The sequence below is a fragment of the Chiloscyllium plagiosum genome, chromosome 28 (genome assembly GCF_004010195.1).
Source record: "Chiloscyllium plagiosum isolate BGI_BamShark_2017 chromosome 28, ASM401019v2, whole genome shotgun sequence".
In the NCBI taxonomy this organism is placed as follows: Eukaryota; Metazoa; Chordata; class Chondrichthyes; order Orectolobiformes; family Hemiscylliidae; genus Chiloscyllium; species Chiloscyllium plagiosum.
The window spans coordinates 42,049,948-42,065,056 of record NC_057737.1 but is presented as its reverse complement, the minus strand read 5'-3'; the positions used below and the strand labels follow the sequence as shown (position 1 = coordinate 42,065,056).

The 15,109-nt window shown below is 41.8% G+C and overlaps 1 protein-coding gene across 3 annotated transcripts in view; it reads right to left on the bottom strand.

Moving 5' to 3' along the window:
• The window catches only part of taf15 (TAF15 RNA polymerase II, TATA box binding protein (TBP)-associated factor), a 39,658-nt gene that overhangs the window by 15,505 nt on the left and 9,044 nt on the right, over positions 1–15,109 (bottom strand). The window contains exons 1-2 of one of the 3 annotated variants that reach the window (XM_043718780.1): positions 9,971–9,981; positions 2,254–2,255 (exon numbers count right to left, since the gene is read on the bottom strand). The gene's annotated coding sequence lies outside the window, so the exon portion shown is untranslated. Of the gene's footprint in view, positions 1–1,762; positions 1,771–2,253; positions 2,256–4,867; positions 4,873–9,970; positions 9,982–14,013; positions 14,021–15,109 lie in introns of those variants that run through there. The other 2 variants (XM_043718778.1, XM_043718779.1) reach the window with 2 other exon arrangements.

Sequence of the window (15,109 nt, the reverse complement as noted above, 5' to 3'; positions counted from 1 at the left end):
AAGCTCAAAAACATTGAATGATCAATGGCTAGTATACAAGGGAAGGATTTAACTTCTTGCAGGTTTTGCAGAAAATTAGGTACCTTCGGGTTAACATTCAGATTTGTCGTTATTGAACCTGGTTGATAGGAAAGCTATAGTAACTTAAAAAAAGAGCAAAGCAACCAAACTTGATGGTAGCAGCAAAAGCTCAGAACATCCAACAGAATAAATTTCAAGATGGACTATGGTGATGTCAAGCAAAAGGAGTTAGAGCCAACAGATCTGCAGATTAGTTCTGCATACCGTCCAGAGGATTCTTGAAAAAGAAATTCTTCATTTCCCAATAAAAACACTACATATTACACTAGAAAGACCCAGGAATGCAGTTCATCTTTTAAAAGGCGTAAAGCAAAAAGGAAGAGTAACTGGAAAATAAGTAACATCAAGTTAATAATCGTACCCAAATTTTACATGAGTAATAGAAAAATAAATGGCTTGCAAAGATTTGGGATGAATAAATCTCATCATCCCTCACACAGAAAGAACAAAATGTCAAGTCAAGTTGTCCAAACAGATAGAAGTTGGAACCAAAGTGACAAAGATTAAATGTCATCTCATCTTTTCAAGATGTGCAATGATTTCATAACGAGTGCATCTGGATGGCGTCAAAAGCATGATCAACTCACATTACACCACTGATAAATGCTGGTTGAAATTAGACTCTCAAGGTTAAGCAACCAAAGTTGCGAACTGAAAACAAAACTTACATTAGAAACAGTATTAAGACTTATGAAAACTGCCATTTAGCAGCAAGTGAGTTTCTGCCTGCCTCTTCTCAGTGATACTATGGAGTCAAAATTTAGGTCAAAGCCCCACAAAGTAAATAATAGGACATTGTTACAGTGCAGTACTGTAAAAGTGCCAAGAGCTGCAGAGTTTGTGTGAAATATCAATTCCTTATAAATACGATCAAAGTACCCAGTTAAATACATTTATTGCTGTTTCCACACACTTACTTGTTTACCTACATTAGTAAGCATACATTCAAAAGTCATTTCCACCCCAAACCAGAGTCCCAGCAATCAAGAGTTATGTACAAATTAAGGATTTGTCTTGCAATAAGTTTTAAATCTCATTGCCAACATTGACGGTGAAAGCAGAAAATGTTACTATTCAAAATTATATTTTAAAAAGAGGAATATGGAACATTTGATCAAATCTGGTTAGTAGTTTTGCTTCTTCAGTGGGATATACCAGAAGATGAACAAACCCCAAATGGACTGTTTCAGTATTTCAACCAGAGAGTAGGGCAAGTTAAAAATTACAGTGCCACAGAGTGGTCATCTTGCATTCACGTATCATCTTTAAATAGTAAAGATGTCCCAAACTATTCACAGAAACATTACCTAACAATCTTGTGCAGCTTGGTGTCAAATTTTATTTAAAGACAACAGACATTTGGTCAAAGAATTAGGTTATAGAACAGTTTATGCAAAAAGGAAATAAGGAGAGTAGATGTAGAATTAAGACCCACACCCGGCACGGTGGCTCAATGGTTAGCACTGCTGCCTCACAGCACCTTCGACCTGGGTTCGATCCCTACCTCAGGTGACGATCTGTGTGGTGTTTGCACATTCTCCCAGTATCTGCGTGGGTTTCCTCCCTAAACCCAAAAACGTGCAGGCTAGGTGAATTTGTGATTCTAAATTGCCCATAGCATTAGGTGCATTAATCAGGGGTAAATATAGGATAGGTTACTCTTTGGAGAATTGGTGTGGACTTGCTAGGCTGAAGGGCCTGTTTCCATACTGTAAGGTATCTAAATCACATCTAAAAAGATGCAGCTGCCAGTACTGGAGTGATGGAAGTCAAAGATGTACAAGAGGCATGAAATGGTGAGTAGAGATCTATGTCTAGGATTTGGAATAGGAAAGGCAAGGGCAGAGATGATTCAGGCCATCAGACCAATGTACAAATACATCTATGTCCACAGTGATGGGTGAATGAGGTCTTTTCCAAGTAAGAACGTGGGAACAATTTTGAGTAATGTGAAGGTCAGATCATGGACAAGGACTGCCAGAACACTGGAACAATCAAGGCTAAAAGTAGCAGAAATATAGACATTGATCTCAGCTTCCTAAAATAGTGTAATAGAAAAAGACAACTATAAAAAAAGTGCAACAAGAAATAGAACTACAAAAAAATCAAGTACTTGGACAAGAATTTAATAGCTATTTAATTAGCTCTAACTAATAGCAAGAGATTTAAAACCGCTCTCCATGGATTATTGGAAAGCCTTCAGTTTACTACACATTTGATTCTATACATGATATAGTATCAAAATGTATTAAGCGTAGTCAGATATAAAGAAAGTTGATTTTACTAATGGCAATCTGATCAAAACACGTAATGGCGACTTGTGCTTGTTTAAAAGCAAATTGAAATCAGAATAAAACTTGCTCTAAGTATTATAGAAATCTCAAATAATTGTTAAGCCAGATTCAGATGTTATTACACACTTCTGAAGCAGATAAGAGACTTGATCCCAGGACTCTTGGCTCAGAGGTATGGACACTACTAAACTACATATTCAGTAATTAATATACAGAAACAGTAAAATATCCATAATGCTTTGTAATGTCGTCTTGAAACCAAGCAGGGGGAAAAAAATCATGAACACTAAAGTTTAGCTCTTGTAGTAGCACCTACAAACAGTAGGCTGAAAAGCAATAAGAACGAGTAACTCAAAAAGGGCTGTTAATTTACTAGAACAACTAAAGATGACTGAACCCATCCAATAAGACCACATGCACAGCAAAAGAATAACTAAGCCCCTATATCAAAAACAAGATTGATAAAGAAGGCATCAGAAGCAGCTGCATTGACAAATAATTTTGAGGTGGCACGGTGGCTCAGTGGTTAGCACTGCAGCCTCACAATACCAGGGACCTTGGTTCGATTCCAGTCTTGGGTGCTCTGTGTGGAGTTTGCACATTCTCCCCACGTCTGCGCGAGTTTCCTCCAGGTGCCCCAATTTCCTCCCACAATCCCAGGACAGGTGGACTGACCATGTTAAACTGTCCATAGTGTTAGGTGCATGAGTCAGTGGGAAATGGGTATGGGTGGGTTACTCTTTGAAGAGTCCCTCTTTGGAGGATTGGTGCAGATTTATTGGGCCAAATGGCCTGTTTCCACACTGTGGGGAATCTAATCATATGATTCAAGTTTAATCCATCATGACTGTTTTATGTCATGATCTCATAGCTAGTCAGAGATTTGTAGGGAAATACATCTTTTAGTTGCAAATGTTTGATTCACACCTCCTGTATGATGGGACTGGATACTCCCAGAATAGCCAGTGGCAAAAGGAAGTACTTAGGATTAAAAATCTAAAGCCATTTAGTAGTAAGGTGGTGGCCACTAATCTTTTTCCAAATCAAAATACTTACATGAAAAATACAAAGAGCACCACAGAGAAAAAGTGAATTATCCTCCACTGCAAGACTGAGTATAATAGTCATGATTTCCAAACTGCTCTCAAACCCAAATCAATTAGCTTAATATACCTGTGAAGCATGCCCATAACTTTGGCTTGATTGAGCACCATAGGCTCCATAGCTGCAAGAAGAAAAAAATATAGATACCATAAAGAAAATTGATCACATTTTAATAGACTTTCCCTAAAACATTACTTGTAATTATGTACTTCACAGCCCAATGATATCACGTACATCAGGACATTGTCGGTCAAAAAACCAAAGCAATATGCTGACAAAAGCTCTGCATGGTTTCAAAGCCCTTATCAGGAACCAACCTTTAGCCACTGTATTGCCGTTGAGCTAGGATTTATTTTACGTAAAAGTGATATTAAAACAAATCTTCATTCATACTATACTGCAGTCAATGACTGCATGTTTGAAGCATTTAGTTATATCAAGTTTTTTTCCCCCCCAGTCCTTGACATTGTTACATATCTCACTATACCTAGGACATTACAGACTTCATGAGAGCTTTCAATTTGTTTAACCCTTGATTTATACATTTCTCAGAACAGCTAGAGTCGATCACAGTCTTCAAACAAAAAAAAAAGTGCCTTCTGTAAACCATGTTAATAAATAGTGACATGTTGTATAGTTCAAAAGTTTAACCAAATTTTGGCTAATTTTCCATATTTGATGACATCATAAACCCCATGCCAAAAACTCCAGAATGCATTTATTCCAATCAAGTTACAATAACCATTACCTGGCTATTTATAGACTAATCTTCGAGAGAAAGTGAGGGCTGCAGATGCTGGAGATCAGAGCTGAAAATGTGTTGCTGGAAAATGTGACCTGCTGCACTTTTCCAGCAACACATTTTCAGCTATTTATAGACTAATGTTTGCCTTCCATTAGAGGAACAGACAAACTGTTACCTGATTAAATATACATAGGCTGATCAGCACATTTGTACTTAGTGAGGACAAGTGGATGACAAGCAGGTTCCCCTCAGAGTCAAACACTCCCGATTTGGAACTATATGTTACAGGGTCAAAAATACCGGAATTCCTTAACAGAGGATTCATCTACATCACTGGACTGCAGATGTCAAAAACGGCAGCCCACCACCACCTTCAATGGCAAATACTGGTCTTGCAAAGCTTATGTAGTACAAAAGACAAACAGTTTCAACTGAAATACACCTCATCAAATACAGTCCAGTTAGACTTACACAGTGAGAAACAGTAAGATTAACATTCCAGGTTTTGAAATTTCAGTTAAAGGAACCACATTGCTGATATTCAGGAACAAAAAAAGCAAATGCTAGAAAAACACATCAGCTCTGGTAGCATCTTGAAGAGAGAAGCAGTTTACACAGAGTTCAATATGATTCTTTGGAACACAAAATCTGAAGAAAGCAAGTTGGACTCAAACCATTAACTAACTGCGTTCTCTACAAGTGTTGCCAGATCTGCTGGAGGAACGCAAAAAGCAAGTAACTACAGAGGAACCTTGATTATCTGAAGGACACGGGTGGGGAGTATTTCACTCAGTTAATTGAATTCCGGATAACAGTTTAGCCAAGTATCGGGACCTTGTGATCTTGCCGGATAACCCGATATTCGGATAATCGAATGCTGGATAATTGAGGTTCCTCTGTACAGGCTAATTAACCTAACAAGTAATGTTGGAAAAGTATTGGAATCAATTCCTATGAAGTAATGTCAGAACATTTGAAAGACCACAATCTAATGAAGCAGTCAGAATGGCTTCTGAATGTGTAATTTGAGAATTTTGAGAGCAAGTCTCAACCAGCATGGATAGAGGGTATTCAGTAGATGTGTTATATTTGGACTTGCAGAAGGCATTCAGCAAGGTACCTCACAAAAGGTTAAGCCATGCGATAACAGCCCACAATGATGGCAGTAGGATATTGGTATGGACAGAGAATTGGCTAGTGGACAGGAAACAACAAGTGGGGACGTGAGGTTCTTTTTCAGTTTGGCAGCCCATGATCAGTACAGTTCCACAATGTTCAGTGCTGGCACCACAACTGTTTACACATATTAATGAATTGAAAGGAGGAAGTGAATATACCTTCGTCAAATTTGCAGATGACAAAAAAATAAGGGGAAAAGGCAGGCTGCAAGATGGATACAAAACAGTTTACAGGTTAAGTGGGCATTAAGTTGGTAAATGTGGGATACGTGGAAAATTACTATAAAATGGGAAAATGCGAAATTATTTGTTTTCGAAGGGAGAACAGATTTTAACAGAAAAACTGCAGAAAGCTGTAATACAAAGCTGGCTGAACTTGTGCATGAAACACCACAAAACTACTACACAGGTGCAGCAGGAAATCAGGAAGGTGAATGGAATGTTAGCCCTTATTTCAAGGGGGTTGAAGGAAAAGAATAGGGAAGTCTTACTGCAACTGTAGAAGATGTTGGTGAGACCACATCTCGAGTGCTGTGAGCAGTTTAGTCCACTTAAAGAAGTGAAGATATTGTTTCATTGGAGGGAGTTCAGAGAAAGTTGACCAGGATGATCTCTGGTTTGAAAGAATATCTCATGACCAAAGGCTAAACATATTGGGACTCTATCCACTGGAGTTTAGAAGAATGAGGTGATTTCATGGAAACATACAGAATTCTTAAGGGGCTTTCCAGGATAAATGCTGAGGATGTTACACCTCAGGGGAAAGTCTGGGACCAGAGGGTATACTGTCAGAATAAAGGGTTCTCACTTTAGGATTGATAGGAGAATGAATTTCTTCTTTCAGAGGGTTGATGGCCTTTGAATCTCCTTCCCCCACAGCACTGTGGGAGCAGCATCCTTGTGTACATTTAAGGCTCAGCTATAGATTCTTGAGTTGGGGAATCAAGTAGAGGCAAGAGCAAGAAAATGGAATGAAGAACATCAGATCAGCCATGATCCTACTGAATGGTGGAGCAGCCTTGAGGGGAGAAATGTTCTGATTATTTCCAGCACTTAAAATTTCAGATCTCCAACTTTGCAATATTTTGCTTTTATTTTATTCAGAGATTCAGCTGTCAGCAACTGTGAAAACAACAACTTGTGTATTGAGTATGTTCTGCCTTTCAAATTTCTGATTATTTCTCTTTGGACAAGTTTGTTCTTTTAACTCCTGACATGCATGCATACCTTTGTGCTTGAGCTCCAGGCTGACTGTAATTTCCATAATCTGTTAATTTAAAAGAAAGTTTTTAAAAAAAAAATCAGTGACTGCTTGTGTTATGTGCCGTCGCAACCTTGCTCACTTTTAAAAGATTTACCTCAAAAAGAGACTTGTAAAAGCAGGTTGGAATTAGTTCCTTTTACCCAGTTTAGTGAACTCGAAGATCAGCTCATAAAAATAAAGTTAAAAGAGTGCTTCAGCGAGTGAATGGATATTAAAGGCTATTCTGTAAAATTACAACAGTTAAGCAACCGTGTACAAAACCCTCTTGACTCAAGGAAACTGACATAAGGGAAATTGCAGTAAAATTGCTGCAATCTCAACTGGTAGTGAATCATGCTGAATAAAAATCATAAGCAAAAGATGTTTCTCCAGCAGCCATTGTAAGAAATGATTAAAATAATTAAATAAAATAATTAAAATTTAAAAATAAAGCACTCCACCTTTCAAGCCCTTGCCCTATTTAATTGTGAACAGTTTAACCGACATCTTGAGCAAGGTGGTAGCAGTCTTAATGCTCAATTAATATTAAAATCAACTAGTAGGTATCTCCAAATCAAAGATTCAATATAGTGAGTAGACTCATGTTAGGTGCAAAGTAACGTCACTGCAGTACCAGACAGCTAGTCTCTCATGAGAGAGATAACTGATAGTGAATTTAACCCAAGGGTCACAATGCTTCACATGAGGAGGGAGGTTCAGAAGAGAGTCCTTCAAGGTAACCTCAGCTGGTGCAGGATTGAACCAATGCTGCCAAAACCAGTCAGGCTGCCAAAAGATTACATTTTAACAGTGAAAAAAAGTGATGCAGATGTTTAGTTTGAATTTGAGATTAACAGGATTGTAAAATTTTGCCTCCTACTGTGACAGCAAAATAATGAATTTGTACCTTTAAATATACTTGTTAGATACTAGCCCAAGTTCCTTTGAAGTAATTGAGACTTTTGGTCACTATAGTATTTTGCAGTAGAGAATAACTTTTACACAAAGACACTTGAATCCTTAAAATTACCTTGTAGTTATTCTAAAATATGCCTTCAAATGTCAATCCATCAAGTGTCACTTGCTTTCCAACTCAGAACCTTGAGGGTTTTAGGTAGTTACCATTTGACCCTCAGGTGTGAACACACCAAACACCTTAAGTCTAAACTGCAAAAGCTTCAACCACAACCACCTGAAGGAGCAGCGCTCTGAAAGCTAGATTCTCCAAATAAACCCTGTTGGTCTATAACCTGGTGTTGAGAGGTTTAACTTTGTCCACCCCAGTTCAACACTGACTCCTCCAATCACCTAATACTAGTCTACCTAGTAAAATGTTTGTAGTTGGGGGTAGTGAGATCTTTCTTTGTAAATGCAAGGTAAGTTACAGGTTACAAGTAGATTTGTGTGGCTTTATAGAAGTACAGCAGTACCAGACAGCTAGTCTCTCATGAGAGAGATAACTGATAGTGAATTTAACCCAAGGGTCACAATGCTGGAGCCTCCTATAATCTGGTATTGTGATTTTTAACTTATTACTACATGTACTCCTCCACAATCCATTTTCAGCTGTACATGAAATGTTTTCATTAACTTATTTTTAGTCATTTTAATTTAATACCCATGATTTAATCTACAGTAGGGCACATTCCAATTACAATGAGGTACATAACACACTTAGTTAAGGGCCTCAAACTTTGCACAGTAATAGTTTGCGCAGAAAGTACAGCATACAAGCTAGTATCTTCAACAGCTGTTACCCCAGGCAGAATACAGTAACAAAGATGCTTTCTTCACTCGGTGTCCGAGAGAGAAATTTAATTCACAAAAGCACCACTCCAAATCAATTCTCTTGCATCTAAACTACACTATTCAAATGAAAACTGATCACTATTTTCTGCAGAAACTCATTTTTTTAAATCTCAGAAACTCACGATTTCACTGCACTCTCCTGCACAAGGTACGTGCATATATAAAAATACCACACACAGGTAAGTGAATGACCAAACTGTGCTCACTGAATCGCAGAAAGGAGCTTTCACTCCACCCTGAGTGGTACTTATGCAAATGGCGTCGGGGGTCACTTTGGGGGTGCAGGGGGCAGAGGGAGAAAGGGGGTCGCTTTGGGGGGAAACCATTTGGAGGATGGGGGAAGGGGGCAGAGATATAGAAAGGAAAGGTGGTAGTTTTGAGGGATCAGGGAAAAGGGTGATGTTGGGGAAAGCGGCGGTCTCCCTTCCCGCCCCGACCCTCAAAATGGCGGCTGAGGTGGCCGGGTCATTTGGAACTGCGTCACGCTGCTTCACCAGGCCGCAGCGGCACGGGGGCTGGGAGCCGCGGGGGCACGGGGGCTGGCAGCCGCGGGGGGGAAGGAGGACAAGCTGGAAAACCGCCTGGGATTCCTCTCACTAACCCCCCCACCCCTCTTCGCTACACCGTCAGGAACCAGCCCATCAGGGCCGGGGAAGCGATGATGAAAACGCACATTTCCCCGGGGCCGAGAGCTGGGTGTCAGGCAAGAGAAGACGACGGCTACCCGCTGCGGGAGATGAGGCCCCGCTACCGTGGAGAAGGCCCTTACCGGACATGCTGCCGCCTCCAGTTGTTGTTGTTATCCTTGTCCCGCCGACACCAATCCAGCGGCAAATGGAGGCCTCGGCTCACACCAACACCTCCAGCACGGGGGGGGAGGGGGTGGAACAACCTATCAAACCAACCGCCCAATCCGTCAAACGGCCGCTCACGGAATTGGAGACGCCTCACACGGAGTTATTAACACTGAACACCCCTTCAGCTCTGATTACCCCGCTCCCTTCGGTCACAAAAAAAAAGTCACGTGCTCAATGTTTCCAGCAGACCCCCTTCCCTTGGTGAGGTGGTAGATCCCGGTGTGACCCAATTCCCGAACCGGTAGGGACCGGGTTACTTGGGGAAGCACGTGGCTCGTTGGAGACACGCCCACATTCTGGGGCTTTGGATGGGGCCGAGTGCACGTGCAACAAGTTTCTGAAGCGGGGTCGCTGGACCGAGGAGACGAACTCTGCTTTCCCTGCACAGGTGCTACCAGACCTGCCGAGTGTCTCCAGCCATTTCTGCAGTTGTTTCGTTGTAGAGGCGTCTGCTCATATTGGGCACCATTTACCCTCTGCATCATCCTCTCAGGGTGTTCCAATTGTCCCTCTTTCTCAGTCAGGGTCTGTCCCGATCGCTCACAACATTGTGGGCAGCTGGTGGTATGTTCATCTCAGAAACCCTGCCATTCAATAAGTTCCAAGGCTGATCTGACTTGGTTTCAACTCTATCTTCAACACTAGCCTTCCCCATAAACTTTTAGTTCTTTGTCTATCTCAAATCTATCTCACTCAGTCATAAATTAAATTATCCTGTCTCCACTGTTTTCTCATGAAAATAGTTCTCTGAGAAAGGAAAATTTCCTCAGCTCTGCCATCAATGGGAGATCCTTTATTTTAAAAGCGTGTCCCCTATTTCTAGCATTGCAGTACTGGTCACAGTACTTATGGAAGGATGTTAATGTGTTGGAAGCAGTTCAGAGAATATTAGAGACTAATACCTGGAATGAGTGGATTGCCTTTTGAATTGGTGATGCCAGTGTTGGACTGGGATGTACAAAGTTAAAAGTCACACAACACCAGGTTATAGTCCAACAGGTTTAATTGGAAGCACTAGTTTTCAAGCGCTGCTCCTTCATCTAACCCTAACCCAACTAGCTCCGAAAGCTAGTGCTTCCAGTTAAACCTGTTGGACTATAACATGGTGTTGTGTGATTTTTAACTTTGCCTTTTGAAGAAAGGCTAAATGAGTTAAGCATGTTTTGTCTGGAATTTAGTAGAGTCATAGAGATGTACAGCATGGAAACAGACCCTTCGGTCCAACCAGTCCACACCGACCAGATATCCAAACCCAATCTAGTCCCACCTGCCAGCACCTGGCCCATATCTCTCCAAACCCTTCCTATTCATATTCCCATCCAAATGCCTCTTAAATGTTGCAACTGTACCAGCCTCCAACACATCCTCTGGCAGCTCATTCCATACACGTACCACCCTCTGTGTGAAAAAGTTGCCCCTTAGGTCTCTTTTATAACTTTCCCCTCTCACCCTAAACCTATGCCCTCTAGTTCTGGACTCCCCGATCCCAGGGAAAAGACTTTGTCTATTTATCCTATCCATGCCTCTCATCAACATGACTTCCCAACTCCTGTACTCAATACTCTGACCAATAAAGGAAAGCATACCAAAGTTAACTTAATTGAAATGTATAAGATCCTGAGGGGACTTGACTGGGTGAATGTTAAAAGGATCTTTCCTCTGGTCCAAAAGTCGAGAACAAGGGGTCATAATTTTAAAATAAGGGGATGCCCTTTTAAAACAGAAACGAAGGAACATTTTCTGTCAGAGCATTGTGAGTCTGTGGAATTCACTTCCACAAAAGGCAGTGGATATGGAATCTTTAAATATTTTTTAAGGCAGAGGTAGATAGACAATAGGTCCAGGAGTAGGCCACTCTGCCTTCAAGCCTGCACCACCATTCAATATGATCATGGCTTATCATTCTTAATCAGTATCCTGTTCCTGCCTTATCTCCATAACCCTTGATTCTACTATCCTTGAGAGCTCTAACTAACTATTTCTTAAGTGAATCCAGAGACTGGGCCTCCACTGCCCTCTGGGGCAGAGTATTCCACACAGCCACCACTCTCTGGGTGAAGAATTTTCTCCTCATCTCTGTCCTAAATGGTCTACCCTGTATTTTTAAGCTGTGTCCTCTGGTCCGGCACTCACCCATCATTGGAAACATGTTTCCTGCCTCAAGAGTGTCCAATCCTTTAATAATCTTATATGTTTCAATCAGATCCCCTCTCAGTCTTCTAAACTCAAGGGTATACAAGCCCAGGTGCTCCAGTCTTTCAGCGTAAGGTAGTCCCGCCATTCCAGGAATTGACCTCGTGAATCTAGGCCGCACTCCCTCAATAGCCAGAATTCTTTCCTCAAATTTGGAGACCAGAACTGCACACAGTACTCGAGGTGTGGTCTCACCAGGGCCCTGTACAGCTGCAGAAGAACCTCTTTGCTTCTATACACAATCCCTCTTGTTATGAAGGCCAGCATACTATTAGGAGAAAGTGAGGACTGCAGATGCAGGAGATCAGAGCTTAAAAATGTGTTGCTGGAAAAGTGCAGCAGGTCAGGCAGCATCAAAGGAGAAGGAGAGTCGACGTTAACTCTCCCTCCCACTCCGTCAAGGACATGCAGGTCATTGGCCTCCTCCATTGCCAGACCATGGCAACACGACGCCTGGAGAAAGAGCGACTCATCTTCCGCCTAGGAACCCTCCAGCCACAGGGGATGAATGCGGATTTCTCCAGCTTCCTCATTTACCCTCCCCCCTCCTTTTCTCAGTCCCAGCCCTCAGACTCAGCACCGCCTTCTTGACCTGCAATCTTCTTCCCGACCTCTCCGCCCAAACGTCGATTCTCCTTCTCCTTTGGTGCTGCCTGACCTGCTGCGCTTTTCCAGCATACTATTAGCCTTCTTCACTACCTGCTGTACCTGCATGCTTACCTTCATTGACTGGTGTACAAGAACACCCAGATCTGTTTGTACTGCCCCTTTACCTAAATTGATTCCATTTAGGTAGTAACCTGCCTTCCAGTTCTTGCCACCAAAATGGATAACCATACATTTATCCACATTAAACTGCATCTGACCACTCACCTAACCTGTCCAGGTCACCCTGTAATCTCCTAACATCCTCCTCACATTTCACCCTGCCACCCAGCTTAGTATCATCAGCTGATTACAAGGGGACGAAAAATAATCGAGTATGCAGTAATATAGAGGAGGTTAAAATCAGAGCAGCCATGATCTTATTGAATGGTGGAACAAGTTCAAAGAGCCCAGTGACCTACTCTTGTTCCATGTTCATAGTCACCCTATGAAAGGAAACATTCTCTTGATGTCCAACCTATCAAGTCTTCTCAGGATCTTAAATGTTTTGATATGATTATTGTCATTATCACTATATATTATCTTTCTTGTTGAACACATTCATTTTGCACAAGGGCCTGGAAGAGGATCCCGAATCAACACCTCTACCTTGCTTAGCATTCTGGAGGCTCTCGCTCCTGTTGTAATTGGAGCTTGATCTGCTTTGCATTCACATTATCCATATGCTTGTCAATTCTTTGCTAATTTGAGACTGTAGCATGGACTCCTTTCTTTAAGGCTATAGTAGGATGTGAGTAAGACCATGTGGACATGAGCCAATGCTGTGTTCTGTAGGGCTAAATGGAATTATATAGTTATAGTATCAGGGAGTCATTCAGTATAGAAAAGGATCTTCAGCCCATCAAGTCTGTGCCAATTTATTAATCCTGCTTTCCAGCACTTTCCTCATAGCCTTGAATGTTTTGACATTTCAAGTGCTCATCTTCGTACATTTTAAATGTTGTGAGGTGTCCTGCCTCTATTGCCCTCCCAAGCAATGCATTCCAGATTCTCACCACCCTCTGGAAGAAAAAAACGCTCTTTGAAATCCCTTCTGAACCTCCTGCCCTTTGCCTTAAAATTATGCCCATTCAATATCGACCTTTCAACGAAGGGGAACAGCTACTTACTGTTCACGCCCCTCTTAATTTGGCACATCTCAATCAGGTACCTCCTCAGCTTTCTCTGCTCTAAAGGAAATAACCCAAACCTATCCAATTTCTCTTCATAGCTAAAATACTCCAACCCAGGCAACATTCTGTGAATGTCCCCTACAATGTAATCACACCCCTCCTACATGACTCAACACAATACTTCAGTTGTGGCCAAACAAACATTTTGAACAGCCCCAAGATAATTTCCCTGCTCTTATAATCGGTACCACGACTGATAAAGGCAAGTGTCCTGTATGCCCCCTTGGCATGGTGCTCAGTGGATGGCACTGCTGCCTCACAGCACCAGGGAGCTGGGTTCAATTCCACCTTTGGGTGACTGTCCGTGTGGAGTTGCACATTCTCCCTATGTCCATGTGGGTTTGCTCCAGTCTCCACTCACAGTCCAAAGATATGTAGGTTTGGTGGATTGGCCATGGGAAATGCAGGGTTACCAGGATGAGATGTGTCTGAATGGTTCTTTGGAGGTTTGGTGTGGACTTGATGGGCCAAATAGCCTGCTTCAATACTGTAAGGATTCTATGATGATCTATTTTCGTGTCCTGCTGCCTTCAGGGATATGTGGACAGAACCTCAAGATCCCTCTGGGGTTCATGTTTACCATGGACATCCAGTCCCTCCACACTTCCATCTGACATGACCAGGACCTCCAAGCCCTCCGTTTCTTCCCCTCCTGACGTCCCCACCAGTACCCTTTGACTGATACTCTTATTAATTTGGCTGAACTGATCCTCACCCTCAACAATTTCTCCTTCCAATCCTCCCACTTCCTCCCGACGAAAGGGTTAGGCATGGGCACCTGCATGGGTCCCAGCTATGCCTGACTCTTTGTCGGCTACATAGAACAGTCCGTCTTCCGGAGTTACACCGGCACCACTCCCAACCTCTTCCTCCGCTACATTAATGACTGCATCGGTGCCTCCTGCTACTTGGATGCTGCCTGACCTGCTGTGCTTTTCCAGCATCACACTCTCAACTCTGATCTCCAACATTTGCAGACCTTACTGTCTTCTTTGGTAACTCTTTGCCAAGTGGGACAGATATGATGGGCAAAAGCCTCCTCCTGTACTGTAAATTTTCTGTGATTTTTTTAATGCCTTGTTCTGCTGTTCAACGTTTGCCTCCGTTCCCACAGAAATATCATAATTGTGAAGGAAATGAGCTATGGGGAAACATTAATGAAACTTAAGATCTACAATAAATTAAATGTAACTGTTCAGAAAACTTTATTGCATCTGAAAGACAGACAGACAGAAAATATTGTGGTTAGTTATGATTTACATATTGCTCCACACAAGAGTTATAAACATTATCCTAAACAATGTTCAGTTTATGAGCTGACAGCGAACTTCATAGCATATGACTTGTGCTGATTGAAACATGATCTTGGTCTTGGAGACATTAATTTGGAGAACAGTTTTTGGCAGCACTTGAGAAGTGTCTTCAATAGTCTGATGGCTTCCTTGGCTGTGTGCAGCCAGGACACATTTGTTTCAAATTTTCCTCTTTAGTGACTCTTTAGGTCTGATCAGCATGGCCATTCACCGAATTGTCTAGTAATGTTGTTGACACTTGGGGAACCTTTGCAGGTATGTCATCTGTGCAGCCAGGACACATTTGTTTCAAATTTTCCTCTTTAGTGACTTTTAGATCTGATCAGCATGGCCATTCACCGAATTGTCTAGTAATGTTGTTGACACTTGGGGAACGTTTGCAGGTATGTCATCTCTGGCCTTCTTGTGGGTATATTAGCTGTTGCAGGTTTGATGTTCCTCAAAGCATGCTGAA